Source organism: Alligator mississippiensis, chromosome 10, assembly GCF_030867095.1.
Source record: "Alligator mississippiensis isolate rAllMis1 chromosome 10, rAllMis1, whole genome shotgun sequence".
Taxonomy (NCBI): Eukaryota; Metazoa; Chordata; order Crocodylia; family Alligatoridae; genus Alligator; species Alligator mississippiensis.
Window position 1 is genome coordinate 74,469,597 of NC_081833.1, and position 27,721 is coordinate 74,497,317.

The window sequence follows — 27,721 nt, forward strand, 5'->3', positions numbered from 1 at the left end:
GCACTGCCTTAAGATAACCAAGGGACCTCCAGTCCTTTTTATAAACCATGTTAAGTACACAGTACACGCCTTCCAGTGGGGGGAAAAGGCTAAATGAACAGTTAATTTTCAACCCATCCCTGGTCTGGCTTCTTCACTGGCTGTGAGTTGTGTTGGGAGGCAGGGCTAGCTGGTGATTGCTCTACAGGTGCTTGCCATGCCTCTCTCATCTGGCTCTGCAAACAATGCAGACTCACTCCTGCCTGGAAAGAAAGGTCTCTTTCATCAGGGTTACAGTGGTTTCAAGCTGCCTTAACCTTTTGTCCCATTGTTAGCATCCATGGGATCTTATTTTGGCTTTTGTAATAATCACAAAAGCAAGGAGGAATTTTAGGTGAACTTTAGTAACATGCAGAAGGCAAGTGGAGATGGGTAATGCCCACCCCAGGAGAAAGGCAGGGAGTCAAGTCTCCCAGAAAAGTATTTTGATATGAAATCTCTTGTGATTACATGGCAGAGACAAAGAATTTGATCTGCAGAAGTACCTGAGATAAAATCTCTCAGAAGAAGGTATTTTCATAATATCTAGTGACATGCATGTACTTCACTCAAATCAAGGGAACTCTTCCACCCCACTCTTGTATTTCAGCCCAGATACTGCATCGGGCAGGCAAATATGTTTCCATTCGGGTGCTGATTTAGGGTGAGGTTTGTCCAGAAATGAAAGCTTGAAAACACTCTTCCCCAAATGCTATTCTTTCACATTTATTTCCATGAACTCTATTGCTTTATCTGAACCGATTGTATGTTCCCTTCCCTACATTTTCACCTTATGAGGCTTTATGTTGGTGCATTGCTCTTTGCTTCTGATTTACCGTGGGTGTATTGGTACAAACTTGTAGCTTTGAAGCATGGCACAAAAACCAACTGAGTGTTGTTTGGAGCCAGGTCCTAGCGAGTGAAAATCAGCATCGTGCCACTGAAGTCAACTGAACACAGTTCAAGAAAGGCCAGTCTAGCATTTCTTAGAGGAGTGCAACACAAATGATTATATGGTTTGAATAATTTCCTAAATTCTGTCTATTGGTGACTTCTCCTCAGCTTAGATCGGCTCCCCAGAATGCCTTTGGCTCCAAAACTTGGTCAACACTGTTTTTGATGCCAAAGTAAGTTTATTTTTGCTTTCTATCAAATATGCCCTTGGTTGAAACACCAGATTTTCCAGTGCATGATTCCTGCAGGAAAGGTACTTTAACATGTGGGTTCTGCAATCCAGTGTTGTGTCTTTTATCCCCTTCCCAACTGATGAGAGAATCAGATTAATAGTTAATGTCTTTAGAGCAGCGTGGAGATAAGTACTATTACTATTAATAAATGAAACACCTTTCTTTACAACCAAAGGATATTAGCAAAAGCATATTAGCATATTAAACACACATTTGACCTACTTTTCCTATTCTTATAGTTGCTTGCAAGGTCCATGACATTTTTTCATTACAAATTTTACCCTGGAAAACAAATACTTCAGTTAGTACTCTCAGTTCCAAGGATTTTTCCGTGAACCTGACTATTGTTGTTATTAAGCCCCTAGGACCTGGAGCAGTGATGACATGAGAATCTCAGTTTAATTAAAAACCAAGTGTAGGGATCTAGAGGTTTGCACAGAAAAGCTTCACTTGCCCACTGAAAACTAAAACAAGAAGGCACAAAAGTACTTAGAATGTATTACTTAGAAGTGTCTCTTTGTTTTAGGCTAAGCCAACAAGTTTCTTTTGCTTGGGTTTGGTAATACTGCTCAAGGGTTTTATTCCTGCTCACATGCCATACAAGACTATGGGAGGCAGGAAACTACGTCACCCTGTAGTCAGTCAGCAGGCAGGAGAGATCTGCATCTTTATAGACGAACTAAATAAGATCTATCATCTATCTATCTATCTATCTATCTATCTATCTATCTATCTATCTATCTATCTATCTATCTATCTATCTATCTATCTATCTAAGTATACTGGAAGTATCTATCTATCTATCTATCTATCTATCTATCTATCTATCTATCTATCTATCTATCTATCTATCTATCTATCTGAAATCAGGTCTTTTTTGCTCACCAAAATTACAGGTGAAGTATTTCTTGTATGCTTTTTTTTTAAATCACTTAAAAAAATCTAGCTGTTTTAGTTCACAAACTTCTTTCCTTGGAGCGTGAATTCATTGTGAGCATGGTAGGGATGCTCATCGTGACTGCAAGGCTGTAAGTATGAGTTTAGCACTCGCTCAGGTTAGTGTTGTGCTCTGGTTGGTATTTAGGCTTCCAAAACCTATAGCCGAAGGGTGGGGAGGTGTTCTCCTAACGCATGTAATTCATTAACTTGAGTACTTACAGGTCAAATAATATTAATGGGAATTCTGCTTGTAGAAGGAGACTCCTAATTATGGGGTATCTGGAGTATCACTAAATGGCACCTGAGAGGCACAAAAACTAGAGAAGTGAAAAACCCAAGTAGCTGTTGCTGTTGTCACTGTTTATTTCACTTTATTGGATGTCCTTTCAGATTGGATAGGGCAGATCTTTTGCAATCCAGTCAATATTTATTTTCTTTCAAATGTGCACCAGGGTGCTGCCAATGGCTGGCTCAGCTCCAGGGGGGCTGGCCTCCTTCCTGGGCCATCTTTGATTTCAGCTCCAGAAAAGTGCCCCACTTGGGATGCTAGTCATGCCTTTGGCTTGGCATCTCCCAACTCCGTGTTGCATGAGAACTACGTCTGCATTGCAGGCAGGGCTGTGATATCAGCGCCTGTAGATGTATCTAAGCTTGCTTTAATCTGGTCAGCTCTGGTACCAATGGCAAGGATTTCTGTGTGGGCTAAAGTATACCTAACATCCTGCATGAGCTTGACAAGCCAATGCTACTGGAGTGCTAAGTCCATAGCTAGAGCAGAGACAGGCTGCATTAAGAAATGATATAGTGTATTTTCTGATATACAACATGTCCTGGAATATAACATGCACCTTGTTTTTGAAAGGTAGGATGAATAAAAAAAGATTTTTCTTTCTAGTAAGCAACTGAGTAGCAACAGCTAAGGGAGTTTCCCCCAGCTAATTTTGGGGATAAAAATGCATGTTATATGCCAGAGGATAGGTATGCGCTTCATATATTGAGACTTGGAAACAGCGGGTCCAAGCCCATCTATCACTCCGACCCTTCTTGGAAGCTGCTATTTTGTATTCTTGAATCTTGGCTTTCAGGCATCAAGCACGAGTCGGCTTCCAGCTGTTATGGTTGAAAAGAAAAATTATTTTTTCTTTTTATTTGATAAATGTGCTAATTCAGCATCACAGTTAACTCTTTCATCCTTCATGGAGAAGGCAGGACATGGTGGCACCACTGGTTCAGAAGTATAAACTGCCTGCTTGGTCAGAAACCAGACTTCAGACGAACAGGACTAACTACTTCATTCTTCGTGGAAGAAAAGAGAGGGAGCGGCATAGTTCTGCACAACCGACTTTGAATCATGTTTCAGGTAGTTGCTGCTTGGGAAGGGCTACCCTATTTTTTTCCTCTCTCAGGTTAAAAAGCTCAGAAGAACTCAGAAGAGCCACTGGACAAATTCCAGCTCCACGAAGAGGAGGAAGCTTGGTAAAGCCAAGCAATACAGGCTGTCAGTCCGAAGTGTTGTCTAGTCTACTGCCATTTGTGCCTCACATAGGTGACATGCATAAAGGAAGCCTAAAAGCATTGTCAACATTTTTTGTCCGATCTGATCTCTGTCCTGAATCCGTAAAAACAAAAGTGTTGCATGCTGCGACACGCGTGAGTGGAAGGGGGGTGGGAGCACAAGGATGGGCAATGCAGAACCGAGTATGCCAACCACACCTGTTTCCTTCCTGGATGTGAGCAGATGAAAAATACAGTGGAGAATAAATATATCTGAGGTGTTTGGCTCTGATTTTAAGCAGACACTTCCTACTTGGACTTACTTCTGCTGATGGGCAAGAGTAATCTCATTGCGGCATTTTTGTTAATGCAGGATCAGGTTCCCCAATGTTCCCTTCACACTTGATGCCTTGCACTTTCAGCCCTGCAATTTGCACTTGTGCTGGGAAGGGTGAGATCCTGGCTTCACTCAACTCAGTGCCAACGCTCCCAGTGATTTCAGTGGGCGAGGATTTCACTGTAAATGCTTCAAGAAAAGGTATTCTACTATTTGCTGTATGCTGCAGAAGAGGTTGTGAAGGTGGTAGTGGGAGAAATGGCAGAACAGAGCTTCGTGCAGCTTGTGCTTTGTTACATGTTACCCCGTGAGCTGCACAGCTGTTGACCGGCTTAGTGCTAGCTTGCACTCACACCTTCAGTTTGAGTTGCACAACTGTGGGGAGTGGCCACACCTTAACGAAACAGGAGATGGGTTATGTGGATCAAGAGATAATCCTGCCCCGGGGTGGCATAGCTTTGAGCTGCATAATGTGCTTTAAGCCACTTAAAGGTGTTAACATGTGGAAAGCCAAGGGTTAAGAGCTCCAGGAGCTGCCCAAAATTAAGGTGTAATAAGGCCCTTGGTGATTTCTGAGCAAGGAACTCGTCTGCTTTGGGTTTCTTTCTAATGTGTCCAGGGAAGCAGGACAGCATGTAAACACCCAAGAGTGCACTGAGATTATACCTGGCCCTTACAACCCATTTCTTAGCCTGAATTTTGGCTAAGAACTTGGATCAAAGGGGCAACAGTATTATCTTGTTCTTACTGATCAAGGGCCTAGTTTTGTCCTCACACTTGTAACCCTGGAGGATGGCCACTGAATTCAATGAATTATCCCAGCACAAAACTAGAGTGAATTCAGAATCAGGCCCAGAAAGTTTTGTTGACTTGGAGCAAACAACTGGCGGTCATGAATGAAACCTATTTGGTCCTTGCTTCAGCTCCACAGCAAAACTCTACAGCAGCTGCAACACAATTCAAAACGGACACCATCCCTTCCGGGAGATGGGTAGGGTTGTAATGGCAGTAGAGTTCAGAGAAGTAGAGATCAAGACTAAGGGGGATTAGCAGAGCAACGGGGACAGTACTGGAACAGAGCAGAAGCTGCAGGTTGGAATTGAAGCACACTGGACAGGGATGAGTAGGGTGTCACTCGCATGGATATTTTATATGTACTGTCCGTTCACATGTACCTCAGTCTCAGGAGAGCAGATGTATACAGGCCAATATATGGCCTCCTTCCTGGGCCATCTCTGATTTTAGTTGCATGTTACAAAGGTTTCACCCACACCAAAGGAAAATATCATAGCAGGTATGTCTACATGTTCATTAATGTGCTTTTGCTAATGCGCATTAAATTTAGTACCTCCATTGTGAGGTACTAGAAAAAGGAGCATTAACTTATTTTAATGCACTTTAGTGAAAGCGCATGGTTTTTTTGGTGACGTTGTAATGCCCATTAAAAAAGGCTAATGCGCATTAAAGCACACATGTAGACGTGCCCAGCAGAGGTGCTGTAGCTGATGTTCTGCACCGGCTCTGTTCTCCGGTTGCCTCTCGAGTTTTTGTCATGCCTTTGTTTTTCATCTGCTGACATCCACATGTTCAGCAATGGATCTGGATTGTGAATGCTGGTCATTTGTTTAAATAAATGGCTTGGAAAGGGACATACCCTTGTTTGGCAACCTTTGATCTGTTGATGGTATGGTTGCAAAATTGTGTGCACAGAACGTTAATTTTTTACCTTTGATTGTATGCTAGACCTCGTGTGTGTGTGTGTGTGTGTGTTTTAACAACAAGAAAAGGAAGCTGATGAATGAGATACCAAGTCCATGACAAATATGGAGCTCCATGTATAAGCTGTAACTAAGGCAATTGCCCAAGAAACTATTTCAACTAGAAGCTGAAATGAGGGGCAAATAAACTGGCTGTTATCTGTGACCACACAATTTTTATAACATTGTGGAGAAAAGTTACTACATATATATATATATATATATATATATATATATAAAATGCAGAGGGCCAAAATCTTGCTGCCAAAATTTGACCATTTGAATTCAAGTAACAGAGCAGGTATTGTCATCTGAGCTGGGATAACGAGTCACCTCCCACTTGAACATATCTGTTTCTTAAGAAATAGAGAATGAAACTCATATATGAAGATTCACAAGTTCTTTCTCTTTTGTCACTCTTCTAATGAAAAGTCACAGGTGATAAGGAGAGACTTAAAAACTGACAACCAGTTTTTAACATCCTGTTTTGCATTTCAATTAATGTATACCTATACAGTTATTGTACTTTAGACAATACTCCAACAATCACTGCAGACATCTCCTCCACCTGCAGATGGTGCTGCCACCTTATTTTACCCTGCTATTTTTTCATGTCCTAACTGATGGGTGGGAGTTGGGGTGGGGGTGCAGAGTTAGAAATTAGCTCAGCCCTCCCTGTGTATGCTGGAGTTGTTTGCATTATTTATCACAATAAACTGTTTAGTTTCTCGTACACAAATGTTATAATTAGTGGCAGCAGCTTTAAGACGATTTGTCCTGAAATGCAATGTAATTATCACACAGATAAGATGGGGCGCTGTGAGATTTCACTCAACGTTGAGCTATTGCTCTTGGCGCGTGAGTGGGTGCATGAGAAAGCAGCAGAGCGCTCAGCAGCATTTTTGGATCATAGTGCCAAAAGCTTTTGCCAGTAGTTCCTCGGTACGGATGGTGGGTCTTACAGACCATAACAGAAACAAACATCTGGCTGCTATGAAGCAGGTATTAGCCTTTTGAAACACTGAGAGAGAGAGAGAAAACCAGAAGACAGGAAGGAGATTTACTTATTATTAGAGGTCTGCAAAGTCCTGCTGTTTTGAAATTTCTACTTGCATGTATATGTGAGACTAATAACAGATATGGTTATCTAAAAGCTATCCACTCAGCTGTAAGGAAAGAGGACGCTCCAGCAGAAGATGCAGATACGTCAATAAAATAATACTCCATTCCCCTAGAGAGGGGTATGGGCAGGGGAGGTACTTGTAGCTTGTTGAAAGTCATGTTTTTGGGGGAGGGCAAAAAGTTCAACATATAAATGGCAGACATTGTGCACTGTATGAGTGCTTTCCACAAACCTGCCACTGTGGTCCACCTGCCATACTGAATCAGGGAGCAGTACCTCTTATGGTTAACATATTGACTGGCTCCTTTAAGGGGAAGCTATGAGATGGCATGTGCCGTCAGTGGCATCAATGTAGCTTAAAACCCCCAAATATTCTCTGAAACCCAAATATTCTTCCAGAGGCACTCATGGGCCCACAGCCTGTGATGAAACAGCCACCACCACCAGCCTGACAGCTGACTTGCCAATGCCACCTTGATTAACCACCTGGGTGGCTAACAGACCTGCACATGTCTGGGGTTGCCAGATTCCTGATAGTGTCAGCAAACTGCTTCTAGTAGGAAAGCGTGGTCCCCCGGTCTCAGAGTTGCAGGCTGTGAGCCAAAACGTGCGGATATGTATCTGTATCCTAACAGCAATTGTATCTGCCGAGAAGAGCACCAAGGTTTTGAACTGCAGAAGGAAGGACTTGTAAACCATGATGTGCAGAAATTCCTGAACCCTTCCTGTCCGTTTGTGGTCATCGGTGAAGTCAGATTATCAGTCAAGCAGACTGATGAGCTTGGCACAGACCCGTGGCTTTTTGAGGTCACAGTAAATGAGAAGGAAACCACTTAATCAGGTACTGGATTCCCTTTCTCTCGTGATTGCTCCCAGGGCTGCTTTTTACAGCTTTTGCTGCCTCCGGCTGCACTCTAATGTGCAGACTGCAAATTGCTGCATGACAGCAGGCCTGTTGATGTATTGCACCTTCCCAACGGGCTACTCTTGCTCAGTCCATTGCTTGAGTCGCACGTTTTCTGCCTCTCTGAGTCTGGGGTCTCACTGCAGCATGTGGTGCGCTGCTAACTCTCAACTTTCTGTTCTCCTTTGGTAAAGACGCCTGGAATCTGCATCTGTGAAGCATGGAGGTGATGGGCGAGAGCCCTCCGTGAGGCCAGTGAGAGGCAGGGGAGAAACGTGTTGCCTTGGGTAACACAAATCAGAAAAGGAAATGATACACTAGTCCAATCCCATCATGCAGAGAAGTGACCCAGGAGGACGGCACTGCCTCAGACTGCATGAGGATGCCGTGCAAACCCCAATGGCAGCATGTGAGAACCCACTGGGTTTCTTCAGTGAGGCATAAAAACCTCATAACGACCATCATGATGTCACATGAAAATGTCATATCAAGTCACGATAATCAGGGTTAGAGTGTGGTGCTTTGAACTAATGTTGCCAACCCTCCTGGATTGGCTGGGAGTCTACCTGAATTGGCATCAGTGACTATTGAAAGCAATCTGGGGGAAGGATATTGTGAACGGGTTGAACAGTACAATTAATGATGACACTAGGTAATGTTGGGAAAAAAACTTCCCGGAATAGCTTCAGTCAGAGTTGGCAAACCTACTTATAACAGGTTTGCATGTTTGAACCCTAGCTGGACTCTCTCTCTTGAGGTCCCTTACTTCTCTACACGGCATCTCTATGATTTTTTGTTTTGTTTTGAGTTGCGCAGATTGGGATTGTGTTTGGATAGGTAAGGCGTAATATGATAGATTTGGAAGGGGGGTGTTATGAAGTGATGTCTGGTATGATATTATCCATGACGTCAAGGAAACATGTGGGATCAGATGAGATGATGTGTTTTTTGGGGGGTCGTGCTGGGTTATTTTCGGAAAATAGAAGGTGCGTTGTTTATAATGATAGAACAATGTAAAGGAACAGTCATTGACAGAATGAGTCAGACAGAATGATGATGAACTTTTTTTCAACTACTCAGTTGATCTAATAAAAGATATCACATCTACTCAAAGAACCTTGCCTACTTTTGTTGCGGTGGGATTTTGAGATGGAATCTGTGTTTAAGTTTTGCTATGTTGTGGGGATGTTTTGTGTTGCGTGGTTTTTATAAGTTTTTGAGTACAGGCAGTCCTCAGACTTATGACACAACTGGTCCTGAAAACAGCATTTTAAGTTGAAACGTCATAACTTGGAACCGATTTTCCCATAGGAACAATGTTATAAATGGGGGATTGGTTCCTGAACCAAGACCCGATACCCTATTTTCACCAAAAATAACCCAGTATTTTGTAGTCAATCACTTATAGATGAGTAATATAACTACACTAATGTCTTTCTATTGTAAATAGCAATCATATTGATTTGGAAGGACTTCTTTGAGGTGACTTTGCTGGACTTTTTGAAGGGCTCTTGGTTGGACTTTTTGAAGGGTTTTTGGCTGTGATGCACTATTTGCAGATTTATCCCTTAGGTTGGTCATCTTGCGAAACGTCTGAAGTCGAGGACTGCTTGTATATTTGTCATTCAAAAAAAAAATCTGGATGATGCAGAACTCGCAGATTTATCCCTTAGACTGGTCGTCTCGTGAATGTCTGAAATCAAGTACAGACAAGGTTCCTTGGATGAATTTGATGTCTTTTATTAGACCAACCCAAATGGTTGGAGAATAGTTATTAAGCAAGCTTGTCTGCCTATGTCCTTAGACCAACACAGCTACAACCTAAACCCCTGAAATCAAGTATTGCTTGTATATTTGTCATTCAAAAAAAAAATCTGGATGATGCAGAACTTGCAGATATATCCCTTAGGCTGGTGTATAGGGCTAGGCATCGGATCAGGTCACTGAGGCTGCAGGAACTACAGGGCTGCCCTTCGGACTACAGCGCCCAGCATGCCCCGCGCCCCGCCCGAGGACTACACGTCCCAGCCGTACAACCCAAGAGGCGGCGCGCGCGGCCCTCTGGGACTTGTAGTCACTGGGACGATGAAGGGCGGCTGCCGGGAAGCGGCGGCAACGCGCCTGCGCGGCCTCTCGGGGAGGGGGAGCGGGTGGCGGCGGCGCATGCGCGCTGGCGCGGCGGAGATCTCTCGCGAGGAAGGACGCCATTATCGCAGCCGCTCGACAAACACCACGAGAATTCGGCCCCGCACACGGTAACCGCGGCCCCCGCGGCCGCCGGCTCGGGCTGGGCTCCCCGGGGGCCGCCCTCCGCCCGGCCCGCCGCTCCCCGCCTCCACCCGCCGCCTCCGGGAGGGCCCGCGGCGGGGGAGGGGCGGCTGCCTCACAACCCCCCCCATGCAGGCGGGGGGAGGGGCGGGGCGGACCATTCCCCCCTCCCCCCCGCCTCCGGCCCGCTGGGCCTGCGCCTGGGCCTGGGCTTTCCTCGGGGGGGGGCCTTCACTGGGCGACGTGGGGGGGGGGCGCTCTTCTCTACCGCCTGGCGGGCTTTACAATTATTTTTGGTGCTTGGTCAGCAATTTTTGTGTCCCCCCCCCCCCCCCCCATTATAAATATGTAAAGTTATATTTTAAAATTATTTTTGGTGCTTGGTCAGCAATTTTTGTCTCCCCCCCCCCTTTATAAATATGTAAAGTTATATATTATATCTCCCACCCCCCCCTTTATAAATATGTAAAGTTATATATTATATCTTTATAAAGGGGGTGGGGGTGTAAAGATGTAAAGTTATATATTTATACATCATCTCTTTATAAAGAGGGAGCTGTAAGGAGGGGGTGGGGGTCGGACAAATGGGCTGAGGTGCCCCCCCCCGCCCCGGTCCCTGCACTGAGCCACCCGGATACATGCCCGTCCCCCCCAACTTTGAAGTGTCGTTGGACTCTTGAAGTGCTTTTTTTTTTTTTTTTTTTTTCTCTCTGTGATGTGGTCAAAACGAGCAGGTTTCTCATCAAAGCCGTGTCCTTCTGTTAGTGGTGGGGAGGCGAGAGCGGGGGGGTCTAATTTGCCTGGGTGTGTTTTCATTTTTTGTATCCTTAAGGGAGGGTTTTCGCAGGAGTAGGTTTTAAATCCTTGTAAATTTCATTTTTTTGAAAGCTGTGTGTTTGTTTGTGTGTGCATGTGCGTGCGTGTCCTGTCTCTCCCCCCAGTGACAGGTCCTGTTGAGAAGTGTTTTTGTTTGGTTATTCCTGGGGGGGAAGTACAGCATTTTGTTTGCTTATTTTGTCTGCAGTTTGTTACTTCTTTAGTTCTACAGTTTACTGAGTTTAACGTGTGTGTGTGTGTGTGTGTGTGTGTGTGTGTGTGTGTGTGTGTGTGTGTGTGTGTGTGTGTGTGTGTGTGTGTAGATATCTACTTGGATATCTATCTACATCTGCCTAGACATCTACTTTCATCCACTTGGATATCTGCTTAGACACCTTCACCCGCTTGGATACTGCTTAGACATCTACCTAGACATCCACTTAGACGTCTACCTAGAGATCTATAGAGAGAGTGAGCTAGATAGGTAGGTATCTATATTTTTATAGTTTCATAGTAGCTAGAGTCAGGAGGGACCTGAACAGATCATCTGGCCTGACCCCCTGCCACAGGCAGGAATGAATGCTGGGTTCACAAGACCCCAGACAGGTGATCGTCCAACCTCCTCTTGAATTTGCCCAAGGTAGGGGCGAGGACCACTTCCCTGGGAAGTTGGTTCCAGATTTTGGCCACACTAACTGTAAAATATTGCCTTCTGATCTCTACCCTAATCCTATTCTCCATCAGCTTATGACCATTGTTCCTCGTCACCCCAGGTGGTGCTGGGGAGAAAAGGACTCTGCCTATTTGCTGTTGATCCCCCCTGATGAGCTTGTAGGCAGCCACTAGGTGCCCCCTCAGCCTCTTCCTGCTGAGGCTGAACAGGTTCAGGTCCCTCAGTCTCTCCTCCTCGTAGGGCCTGTCCTGCTGCCCTCTCACCAAGTGGGTGGCCCTCCTCTGAACCCTCTCCAGGCTGGCCACATCCCTTTTGAAGTGCAAATATATATATATTAATTTCCCATATTTCTGTTAGTCTCATATGCAGTAAAGCGGGGAGGGTGGGGAGAGAAACATTTGCTGTGTAAAATGCCCTGTGCAATCACAAATCTATCAATGGGTGCATGTATAGTAATTGAGATTATCTTTAAGCCCTGAATGCTTGTGTTTTCAGTTGCGTACTTTTAATAGTTTCTGTTCACACCATGAATTTATTTCACTGCATATTAAATGAATGTCCTGTAAAATATAACAGAATGAACAATTCTTAATTGGTCCTGAGACGTTGCAGTGAACTTCCGTAAGGATGCCAGGCCTTGCCTTGGCCAGAAGCTCAGACTTGGGTAATATGCCGAGCTGCACGTCAAGAAGAATGACATGATAAATGTTTAGGGCAGTTAAAAGATTGAATCCAGTTTTGATGAATGGGAACATCCTTTTTGTTTCCAGGAGTGGGCATAATTTTTGGCTGTTTGTCCTGATTTCTGATTTATAATAACAGTAACAGCCTTTTAATGTCTGGATCCAGCAATGTTTATCAGGTGGCTGCAATGCAGACCTAAAATGTTAAGGTTCCTTAAACGAGTAATACTATTATTAACACTCAGTGCTACAGAAATCCAATGGATGCTAATTCACTGTCTGAGATGTTTAGCACCAGTATTCCACCAGTTTATATTCTGCTAAATTATTTTTTAATTTATTTTTTAAAATAATTTTAATTATTTTATCCCAACGCATGTTTCATGGACATCAGTAACGTGTTTCTGAAGCATACAAGGTGTGTGTGTGGGGAGGGTATGTATGTACATGCACACATACCAAAAAGGCATCCTGTCGATGTTCTGATTCTGCCATGATCACTTAGTATGCTTCAACTATCTAAGTCACATTTGCAGTGACTTGTATTGGCATCATGTAGGTTGTCTGTAGCCCTTATTATAATAATCATTTTCTCCAAACTTTTCAAGCTGAGTAACACTTGCCCATGAAAAATGAGGTGGAATCACAGAACATCTGCATTTTCTTTTTATCAGCATTTCCATGGTCTCGTATTTTTAACTGAAGTAGAAATTAGGTTTGGAATCCCTGCCATTGTTAAAATGCATACTTAAGGATACATCTCTCAATTACAGCAGTCATTTGATTTTTAAGAGAAGATCATCCCTTGTCTGTGTGCATGGAGGCACACAACCCTCCCCCTCCCCCCCCCAACCCACAAATAAAAAACAAACCCCCCAAAATCTGCTTGTTCCAGGGTGCTGCAGAAAGACTTATTCTAAACCAGCCAACGGGGAACATGTAGCTGGATTGTATGCAGAACTGCTGGCTGGACACTTTCATTATGTAGTAGTTATGTTATGCATGCTAAACTTTTGTGTTTCCAATAAAATCTTATTTTTGTGGATTTACTTTCTCTTGGTCTGGAACATGGTTCTTATGATTTTTAACTACTGAAATCCTTTCTTTTTTGGTTTACATATTGATTTAAAACAGTGAACACTTAGCCTTATTTCCTTTTTAAAATAGAAATATAGGGCACAGTGTCTTTGAATTAAAAGAAGGGTCTCTCTGAGGTTTTGAAAAATGCTACCTTTAAATTTTTGACTCAGTCTGGCACCACAGCATCTAAAAGCATTAGTCAAAGTGCACAGTGTCTTAAAATTATTTTACTTTACACTGTATTGTGAGGCCATAAATAACTCATGTTGACAGTCATTCACTGGAGAAGGCACCCTCTATAATACCTGCCTGTGAAATGTAATGTAAAAACTATGCGTTTTTAGCTCAAGTTACTTTTCCTTAATTGTGAAATAATGAAGCTATCTAAAAAACAAACACCTTTGTGTCAGTCATGCATATTTGTAGAAGTGTAAAACAAGATGAGAAAACCAAAATAACACGACACTTGATGGGATGGTTCATGTACCCATTGACAGATTAGTTAGTGCATGAACTTTTGAGACTTAGACCTCTTATTTTTTAAATAAGCTTAACAAGTGATGTAAGCCCCCTCCCTCTCCCCCTAAAAAATCACACTAGGAAAATGATGTAAATTCAGTCCGTGGTGAAGAACTTGATTATTTAGTGTCTTTGTGGTAATACATTGCTCTTCATTTATTCTTAGAATTTATCCTCAGGTAGAATTTAGTGTCAATTTTATCCCTTCATCTAGCTTAATAGAGTAACATTTGTTTTGGAAGGCCTGATAATTTTAAACAGTGAAGCTCCCTTTTAGCAGTCAAAAATGGTCATTTACACAAGATAAATGTTATGCTCTCACTTTTTAGTTTCCCTTTCCTTATTGGGAAATGAGCAATCAACTTAGTTCACCGCATGTACGTTTTGGCGGCTGCCTTTTTTCTAAATTAGCTTATTGGAAACTATAAGGTTCAACTTGGGTTGACTGTTAAGTCATAAAATTGTAGCAACATACAGAAGCTTAAAAAGTGCACATGCTAGGAGGAATATAAGGACATATCTGCCTTGGAAGCATCTTGAGAGACATCTCGTGAATTTGTATAAGTCGTATTGCATAAATATTTCCCGTCTTTCCTTTTGGAATGTAAGTACGTCCAAATCTCTAGTCCCTATAATTTTTTTTTAATGGAAAATGTCTACTTATACTACAGACAGATGGAGAGAGGAAATATTTCAAATCCTGCCTTTAATCTGAAGCGTTTCTCATTTGGAGTACATCAGTACTGTAAGATAGGTTCCTCCCAGTTACAGGGGCTGATATGCAGTGTGTTACCATATGTTGTGGTGTGGCTGTTCACTTTTTATGGTGCTTTTAAGGCACCTGAAATGCGAATGTTATGCCCCTCTATGCTCTAAGCCTGCTTTTCTGGCACAAATAAGGCAGTTTTGAGGCAATATATATTTGTAGTACTAATTCATAGATTTCATAGACATTAGGGCTGGAAGGGACCTCGGAAGATCATCGAGTCCAGCCCCCCGCCCAAAGGGCAGGACGTCAGCTGGGGTCATAGGATCCCAGCAAGATAAGCATCCAGTTTCATCTTGAAGGTGTTCAGTGAAGGCGCTTGAACAACCTCCGGTGGCAGGCTGTTCCAGACCTTGGGGGCTCGGACAGTAAAGAAATTCTTCCTTATGTCCAGCCTGAAACGATCTTGTAGTAGTAATTCTTCCTTATGTCCAGCCTGAAACGATCTTGTAGTAGTATGTTGGGCGTCATGGCCGTGGGGTGATATTTCCCTGAGTTCAAAAAAACCTTGCTCATTTTTGTAAGACGAAAGCCTCCCGTGAGACCATAACAATGCAACTTTGCCAGAATGATATTAAGATTTAGCATACAGGCCAAAAATATAGGGTCTTGGGTCTGGTTGTGGAAGGCCAGAATTAAGTGGTATATTTTATAGGGCTTCCCAGAGGAGATGAAATTCAGGTAGAGAACTTCTCCCTGGATAATAGTGCTAGTCATTAAAAGTTCTGTCTTTCCTACTTTTCAGCATGGCCCTGAACAGAGTATTCAGTTTAGCAGGGGTGGCCAGCCAGCAGCATACGTGCCAGAAGTGGCACAGGCAGCCTCTGCATGTGGCAGACTGGGGAGGAGACAAGCAGCAGATCAGGGAGGAAACAAAGCAGAGCAGCAGATCTGGCAGGGGGCAAGGGAATGAAGTGACGCTTGGGGAAGGTGTGGGGCTAATTTGTAGCACGCCTGCCAAAAAGCTTGTTTCCCACTGGATAGTATGTGAATGGTGGTTTAGAGATGATGCTGACCCTTGAAGTATTTGTTCTCGAGACTTTATAAAAAGCTGTGTGTGATGTGAATTACTTGTGAATCACTTGTGTTGGTGGTGACTGGTGATTACAACACTTAGCACTAGCTAAAGTTTCACCACGGTCTTTGGAGTGGAAACTGCTATCCTTTGAGCTACATATGGGAAGTACAGGCACAAATAACCTTTATGAGGTGTGTGGGGTGGGAGGTACAGGGTCAGTCAGATGATCGGATATATTTCTGGACACAGTTGCAGTCTGGGAATGAAAGAAGAGAGCTGGTTTTAGTGATACAGTGTACCTAGTCTTAAAACTGGAAAAAGACCTTGTGTTTATCCCGACTTAATGGAAAATAATGTTCATTAAGTATAGAGGGCTGTCAGTATCAGCCTTGAAATATATTATCTGAAGCCTTGAAAGTGAAAGGAGCTAGTGGATTTAAGGGCTGGTAATACCACACCACTCGCAGTGTTGTACACTTAATGAGCATTGTTTATAGGGCTGTCAGCAGCGTGCTTCCAAAACTGACTAACTCCTTTCGTTTTCAAGGCGTCTGATAGTGGCCCCGTGACAGCTTTTCCCCCTTCTCCCTTTCTGTGCAGTTAGCTGGAATGCAGTTATGTGAAAAATAGACAACAGGGCTAAAGGACGTTGCACATTTAAGCAATTTATGCAGTTACCCAATATGCAGATAACTAATGTTTGTTTCACTGCAAGAACCAGACAGTGGATCTGGATTGGTACTGTTCCAGCGAGGGTAATTATGCACTTATGTGGTGTACTGTATCTCTAAGTAGGCATAGAATAGAGCCCTGTGTGTTAGAACTTTTTGAATAGTTTTAATTGCTAAATTTAATCATTTGTATAAGTAATATCAAGTAAAACTGCCCCATTTACTAAAAAATCCAGTTTATTACAGTTTCAGTTTTCTGATGAAAAACCGAACGAATATTTTTTTCAGTAACACTCAATAATGTCCCTATAAAACACATGAAGTATCTCTTTAACCAGTTCTAGTATTTAAGCTGCTATTAATATCAATTTTTCATGTTAAGCTTGCATAAAAGCAACTTCCAAATACATTAAATAGCAATATTTATTAATTTGTAAACTCAGGTGAAAATTGGATTAGCAGTCTTTATTACTTTCTTGGTGCAAATTTAGGATTTCCAATGTGGGCCAGTTTGCTCTTGGCCAAATCCATTCTCTCAGAACTCATCCATTTACCTCTTTCCATGTGGAAAGGTCCTAGCTTGCGTCCATGACTCCATCCTTCCTTTCCTTCTGGTTACTTCTCTGTAGGTTTGGAATAAATGTTGGCGGAGGATAAGTGAGGTTCCTGATAATGTGGCTCTCTTGAAGTAGACCTGGCTGAAGCAAGAGCTGGTGAAGAGTTGGTCATAAGGTCATCATGTAAATGCCATGGTATCCATCAGATTTGTGAGCAGACTGAGCAGCCTTTCCCACTGAGGCTCAAAACCTGTCCGGTTCTCCTGCACAGGGAACAGTGTTGGGGACCTCTTCGGGGAGGAAGCTACATGGAGATTTCCATCCATAGTCCGTGAAAGACATTGGGTTGTACTTTGGTAATTAGGTTACTCTATTCGGTAGAACCAGATAAAGATACAGACTTGATATTCATTATTTTCCTGTATGCTCAGTCTTTTGTTATTAAGATGTCAACTGTAATTTTTAAAATGTGGAGATTTATTTTTATTTTAAATTCTTAAGTTGTCATGCTGACATTGGGTGAGGTGGATAGTGGAAATCAAGAAGATTCAGCTAAAGGTAATGAAAAGTGTGACAGTTTCTCTAAAGCCTCTTCATTTGGATAAATTATCTGCTGCAGGACCATTCATATTTTCAGTTATTTTTGGCTAAGAGAAGTCAACTAATTTGTAACACTTCCAGGTAATTGTAGACACTCAGAAGAAAATAGAGTAAGGTAATGAGATCTCAGTACCGTTCTTAAGCACCCACTCAACTTTTTAGAAATCCATGGGCTTCATAAGAATGGAATAATTGAAAGAGCAACTGGTATGACCTTACCCTACAGACTGAGCTTACACATTTAATTTATTTGGGAATAGGTATGGATAGAAGCTCAGTTTGACTGTTCAACAAGAACTTTACTAAGTACTATATAAATAGTTACTGTAGTGTGAATATCTTTTCCCGAAGATTCTCCTGAATTTAAGGGCCATAATTTTGGGGGGTTGTGTTGCCAGCTATGGGTTTGGATTTGACTTAACACAGTTACTTTTCTAGTGAGATTCAGTTATTATACCACTGTGCGGTTTATAATGCAATCTGGGTTTTTTTTTGCCATTTCTGATGGCTATTTAAAATGAATAAAATGAGGTTTCCACTTTAAGCATGTCAGTTCACATCAGAGATACAGGTTTTTAGATCCTTAGGTAGTACAAAAGTGAACTGGAAATTCTAAATATGTGCTTGAGATCCCATTTTCAGAAAGTCAAGGCTGCAATTAAATGCTGAACTTATGTATACTCCTTAGACCATGTTCACATGAAAATGCCCAGTTATGCATCTGAAGCTTAAATGAATAAATGTATTTTTAAAATATTTCTTTAAATTTGGTTTTACTCTGCTGGGTTACTGACCTGCATTTACCTTTTCTTTATACTTATGCTGAGGACTGTATTAGATGGTGGATTGTAACAGTGAGATCCATATCAGTCTAAGGGGTACTGTCAAAATTATGAGGCTGGCTGCACCTCTCTCTTTTTCCTTTCTGCTCTTCCAGAGCTGTCCCAGTTAGGTGTGAGGCTTCATGCAACATTTTGGGAATGCATGTCACAATATCTTATTCCTGGGCCTGGGCTTGAGCCACGATACTTTATCAGCTATTCTTACCCTGCTGATCAAACTGAGTCTCTCTTTCTTTTGTGAGCCTGACCAGATGTTTGTAATGACCAAACAGCCTTCTTAACATATAAGCATTATGCATTTAAAGCAAGAAAATGCCTATACACAAGCCTTCTAACATAAAGCTCATTGGTGAAAAGGCAAGCCTAGCTTCTTCATGTGGGTTGCTCCTCCTGTGTCACTGAAGAGCTCTTACAGAGCTGTTACATTTCCATTAATGAGTGAAGCGTCTCTTACCTGTGTCACCTAGCTGTTATATGTTTAATCCTAATATTTTCAAGTGCTTTGAGACCCTCCCATGGACACTACACAGACAAAACACTTACGAATACAAAATTAATCGTCGTGGCTCCTGTGTAATTTATTTACATGATGCAATATCACACCTGTTGAGCAAAGTTTAGCTTGGTTCATCCGTTCATTCACCCAGCTCATCATTGTTAAGCAAGAAGATCCTCTTTGCCAGATGATCTGGCTTGCAACAATATGGTGCAGAATTTGGGCTTAATTATACTTGTATCCTGACAGTTTCTTGTCTCTGCTTATTACCACAACAAAAAAGAAAGTTACTTTAATTTTATATCATGGGAACATTATTTTGTTGGGAGTATATGAAAGCACCACGGGATAGTTTTCAATGTTTATATTGTGAACTTGTAATAAGTGAGACGCTGTCTCTCTAGATTCCCCTCTGGCATTCCTGGCAAAAGCACTGAAACATCTTTTGAACACAGGTTTTCAACTGTTCTGTGTGTGTTAAAACTGAGTATATCCCTTCCCTGAAAACAAGAAGCATCAATGATTTTCATTGAGTGGAATGAAAGTATGTTAGTAATGGAGTAATGGAAACCCTTGCAAGCTAACTGGCATTTTTTTTTAGTGCCAATAAAAATGGGTTAAAAAATATCCACAAACATACTCTTCAAATCGCATCCTTCACATTGGTATAGGTCTATACACAGTTATCCTCAGGGGGTGACCATCTCCTGTACTGTGCTAGAAATATCATTCTCTCATGTGTTTATAGAAGTAGTCTAAATAGCTTGGGTGACTGAATTAAAATTTGTTCAGGCTGAACTTGCAGACAGGTTGTTCTTGGACCAGGGTGCACAAACACATTTCTGAATAGCAGACAAATTAGTATCTGAGTAACGTTTTTTAAATCTTGGACTTTTTCCTTGCCATGAACATTCTTTTATACGAGTACTTCAGTTTACATGGTGAGCCCCTGTAAGGTATGGTTAATATTCCTTCCCCCAGCTCCCTGTTGTTGGTACACCCAGCTTTCCACTCCACTCGAACGCTGCCACAGCAGGATTGCTGATAAGAAATAACAACTGGGATGCTAGCCTCCTTTTGACCACTTATACGAAGCTATGAAAAATAAGCAGCCACTGTTGTTAACCCAGAATGTCCTTTCAGGTAGCAAAATGCTTTAGTATACTTGGAATGGAAGATAAAATATACTGGCCTTAGTTCCTGAGGTTTCTTCTTTCTTTTTATCAGACCACAGTAAAATCCTTGCATAACCCAGTATTTAAAGAAATTAGGCGATGGTATTATTAAAGATTCTCCACCTGCTAGTTGGAAGCCCTGGAAACGTGACTATACCATGCTCCCTGTGTTGCCTTAGCTCTCGGAAAGGAGGCAAGTGGTTTGTTGGGGCTTTTTAAAAAAAACGTATTTGCTATTGACTGATCATAGAAACCTGAGCCTGAGTTAGTTAAAATACAGGGTTCATATACTGACTACAGTTTCCACCATATTTGCAGAGGTGTGAATTTAATTTGTGCTGATGGTTGAGAATCACTGTCTTAAATCAAGGCTTGAAAACTGTATGCAGTACCTGCTTCTCTGAGAACTTTGGTCTGTTCTATACACAGCTTTTTTAATGCTATACCTGTGTTGAATGGGGCTGGGATCCTGTTTTTATCAGAATAGTTACACAAGTACAATCCTCCGTAAGGTTGCAATTCAACCAACAGAAAGGTATTTAAACTAGCATAGTTTTATTTTCCTGCTTATACCAGCATCCACACTGAAGGAGAGGCATTGTATTGCTAACTCCTCCTGATATATTTAAAAGTGTATAGACAATACCTTAAACCTGCTGTACAAGTGGGGAAAGAAAGCATAGCCACAGGCCCAGCAATATAAATGAATAAAACAGCGGCATGTTGTTTGTCCTAAGCTATAGCTAGCTGTAATGTGCTGTAATTGTCAAAAAGTTAGCATTGCAATTCACCTGACTCTTCACACATATGTCTGAACACCCTAAAATTTGTTATGGCAGAGAAATCATTTAAATGATTTTTCTTTATTAAATATAGACAAGCGTGGATGCTCTCCAGTGATACTCCTATAGTATGTTTCTTCAGCAAAACCAAGGTCTGATTTTAAGTTATGCTACTATACCTACGCTAGCTTTACCTGGCCTGGATAGCAATAGTGAAGACATTGCCATGCAGAATTTAGCATGTGTTACAGTGAGGATAGTCCCCCAGGTCCCCAGTAGTTTTGTACTTTAGCTGCTAGCCAGTGCCAGAACCTGCACTGCTCTCTTCGTTGCTGTTGTTTTTTATGCTAGCTTCATCTAGCTGGCACAAATGTGTTAGCCTCTGCTGCAGACATCCCTTTATTTTGCTGTGTGGTTTTACTCCTAATGGTGGATTCGGAGAGGAGAATAGTACGTTAGAAAGGAAATAAAGACAAAGATGACTAAGTAAAATAGACATGTACCAGGCAGTATGCAAAATGGGAAATGCTCTGAAGAGAAGCAAGACATTGCACCAGCAGAGAACTGTCAGCTTTCACAAGGGTGTCTGATTGCTCGGCCGGTTATGGGTTTAAACTGGAATAAACACTTTCCTTCCCAGACTTGCACTTCCGAAGAAATTCTCAAGATGCTTTTCTCTTAAGGCAACCGTTCCTGCTGCTGCTCTCTATTTTAGGGATTTGAACAGGAACCTCCAGGGCAGCATCTGAGCACTGTGTTATCTGTGAGATGAATGTATTCTACCTTCTTTTCTTTCTGAGACTGTCTGGTGCCTTCACATTCATGCCAGCGGAGGTCAATGTCTTGAAGCCTGATTCCTTTAATTTGGCTTTAGTAATGTGTTGCTGTCATCTGGCTCCTATCATTTGAGTCATTTTTTTAATACAACGAATGGTGTCAGTTATTCGGTAGTAGCTCAATCCTAAAGGGTAAATAGATCAATACCTTTGGGTTATTACAGTTGATTTTTAGCCTGCATCCACAACTGGTGCCTGAAGAACAATAGCACATTAAATAAAATAATCTTGTTGCTAACAGTCGTGTATTGTGACACCTGGCTTTTTGCCATCAGGGTTTTTCAAGGGCATTTTTATCACACACGTATTTTTTTTATTCTGTATAAGAAAACCTAAAGATCATCTACCTTCTAGTTTCTTAGCATTTTATACATAGCAGAGTTCTATTGCTACTGGACATCTTTTTATGATATAAATAAAAGTTAAGTCATTATGCTACAGTCTGGGAACTAACAGCTTCCTGGTATCTGATTAAACTTACTTTTTAATAATACTGTATGTTGTAGTAGATTTTATTGTTAAACAGTAATAGATTTTATTGTAAACAGTAATATCACTGGTCTGGTTTAATAGGATTTATAGCATAAACACACAGTGTAGGTATTTGCCATTTTTGAGGTAGAAAGGGGAAAGGAAGGGTAAAAGCTTAACTAGCAGGTTAGAAATTTTAGGTTGTGTTTTATCTTTGCTGTTTCCTTGCAATAGTAAATGCAGTGTGCAATCTGACTTTGCTGTTCAAATTCTTGCGGTTTTGTGTTACGTCAAGTTGTAGTTTCAACATGTTGAAACATAAAGTCTGTAGGAGGAGGCTTGGCAGTTCTTATATTTACAGTGCATTGACCTTAAACACTGTTAAAGGCCTGCTTTTTATTATGGTGTATTCTCATTAATGAATGTTACAATATTGTGACACACACAATTAAATATTTTTGTTAAGGAATTATTGAGTAGTGTAGGAAGACTTGGGTACAGCTGCCAATTGGAGTGATTGTTCTAGAGAGAGAGCCAGGGCTTTGGGCTTTTAAAAGTTTTACAAGTCAGAGAGGCAAGATTTGGAAGAGAGGATTGATAGCCCTGATCCTGCAGATGCTTTCCTACATGCTTAACTCCATATGCCCAGATGCTTGTAGGAATTTCAGGTTACTCAGAGGGATTGCCTACATCAAGATGCTGAAGACTTATTGTTGCAAGGAAGCTTTGATCAAGTAAGGTGTGATTTTTAAGGTCCACTAACTATTCTGCAAAGTTCTTCTTGTGGATGTTCTTGTTCCATACCAAGGGCCTGATTGAAGTTAAGATTACCCCAAATGGGCTTCTAAAGTAGACAAAATTGAATTGCTTGTTATGGAGTAAGTGTCTCTACCAGGGAGTTGGTACCAAATACATTTTCTGGGCTATTTCTATTTTACTGTACAGACAAGCTCTCAGGAAAGTTAAGATGCGGAGCGAATGCTCGTTAAATCCCTCTGCAGATGGATGTCTTATTCAGAAATAAAGTACCTCTTATATTGTAGTTCAGTCCTGTGCTGGTGCTTTCCCTTGAAATGAGGGTTATAAAATCTCATGAGGTTCAGCACGGACAAGTGCAAAGTCCTGCACTTGGCAAAGAAGAATCCCCTGCACCGCTACAGCCTGGGGACTGATGGCTAAGCAGCAGCTCTGCAGAAAAGGACTTGGGCGTTACAGTGGACAATGACATGGATATGAGCCAGCAGTGTGCCCTTGTTGCCAAGAAGGCTAACAGCATCCTGGCCTGCGTTGGTAGGTGTGTTGCCAGTAGACTGAGGGAAGGACATGGACAAGTTGGAGAGAGTCCAGTGGAGAGCAACAAAAATGGTCTGGGGGCTAGGAGACATGAGGCGAGGCTGAGGGAACTGGGCTTATTTAGGCTGGAGAAGGGAAGACTGAGGGGGGGATTTAATAGCAACCTTCAACTACCTGAAGGGGGCTTTCAAAGAGGATGGGGCTGGGCTGTTCCCAGCGGGGGCAGACGATGGGACAAGGAGCAATGGGCTCAAGTTGCATCAAGGGAGGTTTAAGTTGGATATTAGGAAACAACGTCCTTACAAGGAGGGTGGTGAAGCACTGAGCAGTGGAGCAGGTTCCCGTGAGAGGTGCTGAAATCTCCATCCTTGGAGGGTTTTAAGACCCAGGTAGAGAAAGACCATTGGGCTGGTCCTGCTTTGAGCAGGGGGTTGGACTAGATGTGACCTCCTGAGGTCCCTTCAACCCTCATTTTCTATGATTAAACTACTGTATATAAAAGACACTTTATCTCTGAATGCAACTGGCCATATGGGGATCATGCACTTCCATGCATAAATAGCCTGTTGTCTGGGAAGGTTTACCTGTAGGTCTGGTAGTACAACTATATTGGTGTATGGATAAGCCTTAAGCCTGCAAGATTGAGGCCATAATTACTAGCAGCCTTGTTGGATGTCCAGCCAATAAAAAAGGAGCTGATTGGCAGCCAGTGGGTCCAGAAAGAGGAAAACATATTTGCAACAGAAATTAAATGTATTGAGAAATGTGTTTTTGATCACTTCCTCATTGGGTTTATTATCCTTTAAAAAATATGGAATTCAAAGACTTTGAAGGCTGGGGAAGAAAAATGTCATACTTTTGAACATGGGGGAAATTAAAACAAATTTCTTCCTCTTACAAGTAATTTAAGCATTGTAGTGGGTTTGTAACAGCAGCATGAAGAACATCAGTCATGAACATTTTTAGAATAGGAACTTCTGTTGTAGACACTTCACCTCTTGAAACTCTCTGCATATGTTTTTAAAGCACCCTATTCACCCTTGCCTGTTAATTTTAGAAATAAAATTTAGTTTTGTGTATGGTTTTTGTGCATTAGTAGAACTTTTTGGTGGCTTTTGACCATACACTGTGTCGGACAGATTTTAGTACATAAAATGCCAAATAAAAGCAAAAGGAAAGAGATCATGTGATGAATATTTATATATAGCTATTTTAATCTATATATAGCTATATCTACATCTATCTATATCTCTATATATCTATAATATATTTGTATTCTTAAAGCGACATCATGGAGAGGAAACAAAGTCCGCTTTACCTGTGATATAGTTGTGTTCCTTTAGGGTTCCAGCCTTTACTGTGAATAGAGCTTTTAGTTATAATTTGATATGTGAATATATGCTTTCAGCTGAAAAGCATGCTTAAATATTCATAGAGAGCCAGACTAGTGCTACTCTGTCTTTTCAGTCTCTGCGCTCTTTCTCCAGTCACCAGTTTCACTTTTCCTAGTTAATTGCAGTCTGAGAATATCAGGTATGTATAGAGAGAAGAAAAATCTTCCCAGTAAGTTGCTCTTCTCAGCTTTGAGAAACAATTTATGGCAAATACACAAATTAAAATGAAAAGGGAAAGACCCCCCCCCCCCCGATTTATAAATAGATCACTATGTGCAAATGAAGAGTGGGAATCAAGGAAGTAAAATTACTTTTAAATATTGACATCATTAGTATTTATTATTAACAATTCTTGGCTCTTTGCAGAGCATAAGGCTACTCAGAAGCCTCCAGTCTAGGTTCTGTATTTTTTCATTAACATTTCATGCAGAACAATCTTCATGGCCTCAGTTGAATTCTAGTTTATAAATAAATACAGTTATATTCAGCAGCTTTCCTATATTTTCTTAAAGTTTACTGCAGTGTGCTGCAAATGGATGTAATCTCTAAACAAGTGAATGGGAGGTGAAGTCTGAATTGAAGGCCAACTACTGACATGTTTTTCACTCCTTTTAGGGAAGCATCACTTGAAATTGTATCTGGACGATAGTGTGTTTTTTGCAAACAAACAACACATCCTCCTAAGAGTTTGTCTATTCATGGGTTATTCCAGTCTAACCTGATGTGTAGACAGTCTTAGGTTGTAATGAGAATTTTTTTTTGTTTTATTTCTCAAAGTAGTTTTTAAGCCATGTTTAAAGCAGATTAATCTTAATTCTCATTCCAAAATAGGAATGCCTATTCACTCAGCTTTAAATTTTGCATACAAATTTGCAGGAAACACTGAAGCAAAACATATGGTGGTGATCAAACAGATAACATCATGTGTCCTTTATCTTTCATTTGCTTTAATGCACATGTATACTAGTTAGAAAGCTCTGATACTCATTGTGCAACCATAGGCAGAACATTGAAACACAAGGGGTGTTATTTATATATTTTTTGCAGGACCATCTTAGATTAAGCAGAAAAGCAACTATTAAGAGCAGCAGAAGCACTGAAGGAAACTACACAGAGAATTAAAACGGCAAATGAGACCTTGCATTTGCAGCAACAACTTGGGGCTGGGGGATTGGGAAATGCATTTACAATTTTTAATCCTGTCTGTTGTCAAATAACTACCACTGGTCTTTGTTCCAGTTCTTAATCTATTTCCAGGAGCTGCTACTTAGTCAGCCCTCATAGCAGAGTGCTATTGCAGCCATAAATGTTCAGTGGTTTGGACTGCTTAGTGTTGCCCACGGATGAACATGTGCACACTACAGTTTTAGACATTTGTTCTATTCATCACTGAGGACTAACACTATGTAGCATTAAGTTCCTTTTATTTAAAATTTCTACACAAACACAGTATTTCCATGTAAAGAAGGAAGAGGAATTTTCTTTTTTCCTTGCTTAATCCCTTGCGGGGAGGTCAAGTACTAACAATAGGAAGTATCGGAATTGGGAACTCAGGTGGGAGATCAGACTGAATAACAGAGTAATGGGGAATAAAACAAGGAAGAAAGTCTTCTATGCAGAACTGCTAACACTCCTTCCTGTAGCAGCTGGATTTGTCTATAGGTCGTCCATCAGGAATTTTCTACCTGCTTTCTGCATGTGAGATCTCTCTAGATGACCGTTTGAGGTATGACACCATATGGTAGAAGACCGTCAGGCATTTTGAAACTACCATGGGTTTGTCATAGTGGCATGCAGGTAAATGAATCCAAATGAACTCTTAAAGTGGATTAGTTATGGTGCGTTTAAGCACTGTCTGAAAACACTTATTCAGAATTAAGTGACCATAATGTGTTTACCATAATTCACTTTGGAAGTGAAGTCAACTGGATTAAGGCCACTTTGTGTGGACATCCTTATTCAGAATTAAAGTTTTAGTGCAGTGTTACTAAGACACTTTTAGAATCGATTTGGATTCAGTTATCTCTATGCTGTTTAGTTCACTTCCTAGTAAATTGAAGTGAGCAAACTGTGACCACTTGAATTCTAAACAAAAGTATCCAGACAGGCTTTTATTGCAGTTTAACTAATTCATTTGGAATTCAGAGTGACGTGAAGCAACACACTTTGTACTCAAAACATCTCCCAATTATACAGTTGATGCAATGAAAGATACTGCCAATAAAACATCTTGCTCTTCTCACTTTAAATTCACACTTAGGGCAGTGAGCAAACGATAGAGATTTAAGAGATGGCTTTACTGAGCATCAGTTTCTCCATAATAACTGTCTGTGGGCCTGCTCTTACCCACGAGTAGTGGGAGCTAAATGGTTTTTTCCATTCCATGAGTTATACCAGTACTGTCCACCCATGGGTCAGATCCAGCCTGTGGGCCTGATTTGGAGCATGGTGCTGGTGCAGCCAGGGCCTGATGCAGCGGCATGGGGTGGGCTGGTCTTGCGTGGCTGCACTGGACCTGATCTGCTGCGTAGGAATAGAACCCGATCCCTCTGCGTGGGGCCAGCCCCAGCCAGCACCGATCCAGCTGTCTAGGGCTTGAAATTTGGCAATGGAGGAGCAGTGATGGTGTTAATTGCTGCTGCTCCCCCATCACTAACTTTCCAGACTCCCTGGCAATCCTGTAGGCCAGACTAGGTGGCTCTGCAGGCTGGGAGTTGAGCACTCCTGAGCTTAACTGCTGGAGTTCACACTTACTGTCGGATAGAGTGGACATGGACTCCTCTTGTAGGGTAGTCTGTATGTAGTAAAGCTCCATCCCCTCTTAACTTGTGTTATTTTCTCACGTTTTGTCCATAGACTGCATCACTTCAGATTTAATTTTTCTGAGCATCCCTGTAACCTAATTTTGTCAAGGCAAGTGATTATCTAAATACGATGAACTCTTTAACACCCTTTCTCTGGTTCTTCAAAACCAGATCCAGGATAATGGAAAGCAGGTTGATGCAAAATTTAAATGTTTGTA

At 41.6% G+C, this 27,721-nt stretch overlaps 1 protein-coding gene across 4 annotated transcripts in view; it reads left to right on the forward strand.

Moving 5' to 3' along the window:
* Positions 1-9,905: 9,905 nt before the first annotated feature.
* The window catches only part of BANP (BTG3 associated nuclear protein), a 215,539-nt gene continuing 197,723 nt past the window's right edge, over positions 9,906-27,721 (forward strand). For 2 of the 4 annotated variants that reach the window (XM_059713929.1, XM_059713930.1), the window contains exon 1: positions 9,906-10,014. The gene's annotated coding sequence lies outside the window, so the exon portion shown is untranslated. The remainder of the gene's footprint in view (positions 10,015-27,721) is intronic. The other 2 variants (XM_014607885.3, XM_059713931.1) reach the window with 1 other exon arrangement.